Source organism: Belonocnema kinseyi, chromosome 8, assembly GCF_010883055.1.
Source record: "Belonocnema kinseyi isolate 2016_QV_RU_SX_M_011 chromosome 8, B_treatae_v1, whole genome shotgun sequence".
In the NCBI taxonomy this organism is placed as follows: domain Eukaryota; kingdom Metazoa; phylum Arthropoda; class Insecta; order Hymenoptera; family Cynipidae; genus Belonocnema; species Belonocnema kinseyi.
The window spans coordinates 115,942,505-115,950,799 of NC_046664.1; positions in this window are offsets into that span (position 1 = coordinate 115,942,505).

An 8,295-nucleotide genomic window follows, 5' to 3' on the forward strand; every position below is an offset into this window, starting at 1 on the left:
TTATATTTTATACTTGAAATAACGTAACCTCAAAATATATACATATAAAGAGGCGCGCGAAGTATTCAAATCATGAGAATCGCCAGCATCGAAATCTGGAAATATTAAAATCTCAATCTCTTCATTTTATCTCAAAGCGGATAGAGATATATAGAACCGCCGAAGTGTTCCGAGTGGAAATCGTGCCCCTTCGAGCTTTCAAATTCAGAGGAGAAGAAATGGGTTGCGTGCGCAACCCAGTCATTTCCATTATCTCCTACTATATTCACACGGACATAGACCAGTCATAGTATTGGACCACGTCTCGTTTCAGATCTGGGATCACTGCACTATACAATACATCCATTGGTAAGGCTGAATCAAGCAAGCAAACGGCCGGATGCTTAATGTAACACTTAGACGCAATGTTCTTTTAAATAGATAGTTGATAAAAGTATACGTTCAATACAGCCATGATACCGAGGCATACAATTCTTGCACCTACACTATACTATTTTGATATTCTAATCATATATCTAATAATACACTATTTCCAACTGTCCTTTCAGGTGAACAAACTTGCCTTTCTTAGGATTGGTGATTTTCTTATACGTATGTCATAAGTCCCAAATTTGTATGGCTGAGACAGTAAAATTTTCATTCTAATTTATTTAGAAATTCTCAAGCAAACTCGGATTGCCATTACCCTCAAATTATTGCTTTCAGTCAGGGGGGTGCTTCCACTGTACTGGCCAATGTACAAAATGTGTCACAAGAGTTGAAAAAAGCCGTGCGGTGGCGCTAGTAGTAACTTTGTCCTACAAAACCCTCCAGTACCATAGGAAAAATGCATAAAAATTACCAAATAAATATAAAAAATCCTTTAAAATCATTTTTTCTTTATAGTGTAGAGTCAGGTAGTAAATGAGACTTATATACTTACGTATTATTTTTGTTAATATAGGAAAAAGCGGCATAATTGACACAATTCAAAAAAACAAAAAAATTGCATGGATATTCAGAAATTATAGAAAGAAATTTTAAAATTAATAACAAATACACAAATAAATGAAAAAAAGCCAAAAAATATAGAATATTATCAAATTATAAAAATTTTCAAATTTCAAACAACGACAAGGTCTTTAATTGACAAGGAATAAAATCTTGAATTTAAAAATATCCAAAAATAAAATTCACCGACTTCAAGACAGATTTGTAAAATAAAAGAATTGTTAAATTCCCACAAATATTTCGATTCTCGAAATTTAGAATTGCTGAACATAGTTAATTGATTATTAATTTATGAGCTATTAATATCATTATAAATAAGGGAAACAATTTAATTAATTATTCATTAATAATTTATTAATTAGTTTCGGCAAATTTTAAATTTCGTGAAACTTAAATTTCAGGAATAGAAATATTTATGGGAATTTAACAATTCATTCATTTTATAATTCGGCAATTTATTATTTTTTTTTGTTAATTTATGATTTTGTTATTCATTTTTTGATTATTTTGTGTTATTCCGGATATTCAAACACTTTTAAATATAGTGCTGAAGAAGAATTTTTTTATAATGCCGTTTTAAAATATAATGCTACTATATAAAAAATAAAATCATTATATCTCTGGATGATAAGCAAGGAATATGAAAAATTCTAAAATATTGTTTTCTATTATAACGAAATAGTGAATTGCTAAATGTGATATTTTTTAATCAAGTAGACTTTGTAATAACGTTAAAATATTTTAAAATGTGTATGTCAAATTTTAACGGAATTCCTTTAACGAATATTTTTTTATCTTTGACAACACTCAAATTATTCTGAAATTATTTTTCGAAGTACTATAATAAATCCATGCTGAAATTAAATTCTGAGAATTGAGAACAAGAAAATAAGTATTATCATCTTGTTTTTAAATTTATGTATATATAATTTTCATAATATTCTTGAGAAAATTTAGAAGATTGTTAAATATTTCAGGCTTGTCAAAAAGAATCTAGAAGATTTTAAAGAATTTTTTTCATAATATAGGATTTTACGAAATATTATGAAAAATTCGAGTCCTTTTAAAGGATGTTTCGAACTTTTAAGAGTTCGGAAGGAATCAAGAAATATTTTATACATTTTCGAAAATGTTTCCGAGTTTTCAAATATTAGTAATCCATTTAAAACGTTTTGAATTCCTGAAAATGTTTTCAACTGACACGAATTTTTCTCAAAATTTATAAATATCATTCCAATTTTTTTTTAAATTACCTGAAAATCTTCTAAATTTTCCAGCAATTTAAAAAAAATTTATTTATTCTTTTAAAACTTCAACTACATAAATAACTACATAAATAACCCATTTTCATGATATTTTTTGAAGAATTTGTATCGGCTCAACATGACAAAAGTCATATAAGTGTCAAAACAACTAAAACAAAGTTACTACTAGCGCCGCCACATGGCCGTTTTCAACACAGGGGCCATTTTCAACTCTCGGTGACACGAGGCTGCTTTCAGTGAACGTCTAATGTTATAAAATTAATAACAAAAATGTTCCTAAAACTATACTGAAAACCCTTGACGAAGACAACTAGTAGAGGAAAGTAAAACATTTCCAAAACTGTATTTTTCTGTTAAAACATGTACATTTTTGTAGAAGAAATTAACCAAATTTAACCAAAAAAGTGCAATTAAATACAAATAGTTCATTTTTTAATTGCATTTTCTTGTAGGAAAGTTAGAAAATGAACAATAAATTATGAGTCACCACCATTCAAAAATTAGTATAACTTTTGATTAATATTTTTTTTTAATTTTTGTGGAAATCAATCAGGCATTACAGAAAACAGCAAAGTTTCACTTTTTTTAAATGTTTGTTTTTGACATTGTAAAAACACTTTTACGTAAATTATTATGAAAAATTTGCTGTAAGTACTGGACCTTTATTGTAGAAAATATATATTTAAACAAAAATGGATCTTTTCACAAGCAATACTTTTAAAACGAAATCAGCGTATCGATTTGTATATTTCTGTGAATTTATAAGTTTATTCCAGCGACAATTTTAGTTATGCAAAAACTTTTTTCATTAAAATTTCATCTATCAAATGTAATTTCGAATTAAAAATATTATTCATTTATCAAAATAATGTTTATCAAATTAATTCAATCAGGAAAATCAATTTTTAATATTAAAGAATACTTATTTCAGTGCGAATAAGTTTATTTTTCAAAACATGAATATTCAGTAAAACAATCATAACTGTTTTAGTACGGCACACATATTCAAAATCTAAAATTAAGTCGATCTTAATTTAAGAAGAATTGCAATAAGCTTATGGTAAATTTCGAAATTTTGAAAATATTATAAAATAATTTAAAACTGATAGAGATTTCAAAAAATGAAACACAAAATACAAATTACACAGACTGACAGAAGTGACATCTTTTTTTTCTTGTAAAACCAGCTAACGCCATCATATAGTACTATTTATTATCTTCTATTTACGTTTGAAATGATTTAAAACTGATTTCTTTCTCCAAGATGTGCCACACTAACCGTTTATTCACTTCCTTCCCCTACTTTGCTAGTCTTTATTGTGGCACTGAAATGGTTACTGTACGATATTTCGGGGAAGAAAATCGGTTCTGGATGATCGAAAATGAAAATTGAAGATAACAGGGAGCGCTAAACAATAGAATCAGCATTTTTTAATTTTAAAAAATGTTCATCATGTTATATTGTCTCGAATATAGCTAAAAATAGCCAATTTCGCACTTTTAGGCTAGGGTACCTCAAAAACCTGATTTATAGTAAAAATGTAGACAACGGCTTCGTTTTTAGGATGCAAATATCCTTCGGGGTCACATAATCCGATCTTTGAATAGAAATCTTGTCGGCCTATGTTTTATTGATCATTCCAAATCAACAATTTTAATCAGAATTCCTGGCAAAACGAAAAATGGATAATGACTTTTTTCAACGGATTTCAAAGTAAGTGTTTATAAAGATTGCGAAAAAATTGTGTTGTGTAAATGAATTTTTTGGCCTAAATATGCTTAAAATGATATAATTTAAAAAAAAAATTGTTTAAATCACGCTTCAATCAATAGGATTAAAGATGATAGCATGCATTTATAGGTTCCATTTTATATGCGTAAATTATGTAAAGTTTAAATTAAAAACACTCAAATTCTACTTTTAATAGCTTAAAATTCGAAAGTGTTTTACTCTGAGTGTTATAATTTGCAGTTCAGTTTTCATAACTTGAAATGGACAAAATTGTATATTCAAGAGTACGAATCGTTCAATTTTCATGCCATTCCTTCTCTATTATTCAAATTTTACGTTAAATTTAAAAGTTGTTCTTTGACTACTTAGGATGACGCATATTAAGAACACTGCAAATACATTAATTTCAAAATAAGTACAGTGAACCCTTTTTAATAGACCTCCCTTCTATAGCCCTTCCGAGAATTGACGCAGCGACGTAGGTAGGTATAACAGGAACTGCGTGGGAGCCGTGGGATCTGCAGTTGTCACTCAGGCGAGCAGTCAAGCGTGGATAAACAAAAGCGGAGCGGGCTACAATGAGTCAGTTCCCACCCACCGTCAGCCCAAATTTGGCGGTGTAAAATAGTTTCACTGTGTATGGTGTCCAATTGGTTGCTCCATATTTGTAAACAAATTGAAACGCATGGTTAATTGTTGTTCAATAAATATTATTCTTTATTGTTTTCTAATATTCGACCATTCCTTTAATGTTTAAACATAGAAGTCTTTTTTGGAATAGCATTAATGTACATATTTTCATTTAAAATTGTCTCAATGCAATATTCTAAATCTTTTTCATCCTAGGTCGAAAAATGAACAATTTTTTAGCTGCAAAACCTGTACACTCCTGAAGATTATTGTATACAACTGTATATTCTTTAAGTTGTGCTTTTATGTAAATTCTGATAGAAAATTGAAGCTAAAATTAAAATACAACATTGTATAGAATAAAATACGAAATAAAAGTGCACAATTCGTCCGAATAACAAAAACAATTGCACTTTGGAGTCATTTTGTTTGCAATTTATTGTATTTATGTGTAGATTCCTGCAAACATGGTTTCAGTTTTTTTTTTCACTTTTTGTAAACAATTTTTCAACCGGAAACATACCCACTTCTTATATTCTGTTCCAGTTTGTCTACGTCGTTCCATTTTTTTAAGAGAACAGTCTGTATAACCTAATTTAAAATAAAAAATTTTTTTGGCGCGGCGGGCATGTTTTTTCATACCATGCTGATCCACATTACTTTGCAATACTTATAAGCTTATAAACTTAAATTAATCCATTAGTTAATTAATTTTCTCGGATATTCATATTTCGAAATGAAAATTGAACTTTGCAAGTTGAAAATGCATGTGTTTTCATGAAACTCCCTATTTTTTGACAGAAAATGAATCATCTCAAATAAAAGTTCATCATTTTAGTTATAAATGCAATTTCTTGGTGGAAACTGTTACATGCTACGTTGTGAACTCATTTTCAAATTCATCTATTTGGCCATAAGTTGATTTTTTCGTAGAAAATTCATTACGTTTTTCAGCTTGCGAATTCCAGAATTTGCGCAAAAATTGGACAAATAAACTTTTTTGTCGAAAATTCTTATTTTTGTTCAAAAATGAAACTACGACTATACAGACATCGTTTTAGTTGAATATTCAACTATTTTGATAGAAATTTGTTATTTCTTCATAGATTCAAATGGTCGAAAATTCGGTTTTTTTCCTTGTTAAAAATTAAAATTTTAGACTGAAAATTGAATTATTCCATTTTGGTTTGAAAATATATACCTCTTTCAGTTCAAAGTTCAGCAACTTAGGTGAAAGTTCATGCACTTTCTTTAAAATTCATGCTGTTCGTAATTGTCCCAGTAATGGTCGGTTTACCTTATTTCGTAAAAATTTAGCTTGTTTTTGTTTTGACATTTGTCTGACATTTATGCTTTGATGCTGGAAAGTCAACTAAAAATTTTTCAAATAAAAATTCAATATTTGTTTCAAACTTTTTTATTGATTTGCAAATTTATCTGTTTTAGTAGAATTTTTAGACTTTCTTTTGATAAAAATACCATTTTTTGTTGGAAAATTTAATAATTTTATTAAAAAGTAACACGTTTTGGTTGAAAATTTAACTGTTTTGTTGAAATTTCCGTCTTTGATGGTTGAAAATTAAAGTTCCTTTGTAGAAAATTTACTTCTTGTTTAACTCGTATCTTAATGTGAAAAATAAAAAAAAAACAAATTTTGTTGCATGAAAATTCAAAAATATTTTTTTTAATTTAGCTTTTGGATTTCAAAATATATCTGTCTGTTTAGATATAATTTTTCGTCGAAATTTCATATTTTTAGTGGAAAATCTATGTCTTCCGTTGAAAGTTTAACTATTTTGTTACAAACTGATCTTTTTTAATCAAAAATTCAACTGTATGGGTAAAAAATGAACTACTTTTTTGACATTTTTTCAAATAGATGTCTATATGTTTGCTTGAAATGCAATTATTTTGTTGAAAATTATTTTTGTATCGTTGAAAATTCATATTTTCTGTTTAAAAATTCAATTTCGGTGCATAAAATTCGTCTTGCCTTAAAGATAAAACAATTAAGAAAAACGTTTTTTGTCTTTCACTACTGAAAGCCTTTATTTAACAAAAAATCGTTTTTTGGTGGTAACATCGATTTTTTAAATTAAATTTTATTCTTCTTGATTGAAATATCAACTATTATAGTTTTTTTGTTAAAAATTCATGTTTTGATGGTGAAAATGTAATTATTTTTTGAAATTTTATTTATATCGCTGAAATTTCAAGTATTTTGTTAAAATATTATCTTTTGTGGCAGGAAAGTAACTTTTTTAAAAATAAATATAAGTAAATTTGAACATTTTTATTTTTCATTTGAAATGTTGTTTGATTCTGTTGATAAAATATCCGATCTTAAACATATTACAAGAATCAGATTTTGGTATTTGAATGCTACTGGTCAGGAATTAAAAAATTATATTCAAAAAAATATCTGAGAGTTATGAAAATGAAGTTTACACCCTGCAAGGCTTATTAATAACAAAATTTATTCTTCATCATTTGTCTTGCTAAATTGTTTATGAAAATTAAAATAAATAATTGTCATCAATAACCATAATTGATTATTGACGGCCTTATAAACAATGCATTTTTTATAAATGGCTACCTGATGTAGCAATGTGGGCCTTCAAGCCGGCACACGCCTCCCTCATTATGGACTGTAACTGAAATTTCGCACGTTCCAAAATCTATGACAAGGGGCGATGAAGGGACCCCCATGAAGATAATCCCTTTGCGTTTTCACTTGTCTCTTTCCTGACTATTTTCTCGCCTACCCCTCAATTAAAAATGCTAATAGGTGGACAATATCCCTGACACTTTGACGATTTTGGGAATATAATAGTAAATATACATAGATTCTTAACAATTCCAAATATAAAATTTCCATTTGCTCTTAATTCTCACTGCGTTAATGAGATGATTAAATTTTTCTCCTTTTTTTTTTTTTATTGTTACAGTTGTCGAAAAATTCCGACAAAACTGAAAGTTTTAAAAATTATTCAAAAAGAATATCATTAGAAATAATAATAAGTTGATCATCACTGTGTGATTGTATTAGCCTAAACAAAATATTATGAATATTGTGAAAGGAATTTTAGCGCCGTATATTTATTTGAACATTTTTTATTTAAAACCTCATGAATTTTGTGTTATAACTGACAAGTATTTCTATAAAAGTAAAATAATTTCTAAAATCACACTGTAGTAACAAATAAAATTAAAAAAATGTAGTTGTATTATTTTTTAAATTTTGCTTTTAAATTTAAAAATTCTAGCTAAATAATTTATGAACATATATGTGACGTGCGCCGAAGAAAGGGGGCTTACTCCGAAAAGTGAGATTTTTCAGGGCGAGCGGTCGAAGTCGACTCGATAGAAGCGGCTTTTAGGAGAGGGGGAAGTTTCACGAAATCTTCCCTCTCCACTTACCACTGCATTCCAACGGAAATAGATAGGTCGTTGATGCGGCCAAAGATATTATAAACGTAGATGCGGTGCGGGCTTAGTTACCCGCGATAAATATAGACGGCGCGTCCGTCGAAAATTGTCAGTTCCCCTCTACCCACCGCTCACCGGCTATAGTACTGTGACGTAGGGCTAAGGCCTACTTAGTGAATTCATACGCCATCTAGCGGCCTTAAGCATACATGCTCAAGTCAAATAGGGACTTACGTTACCGGTAATATT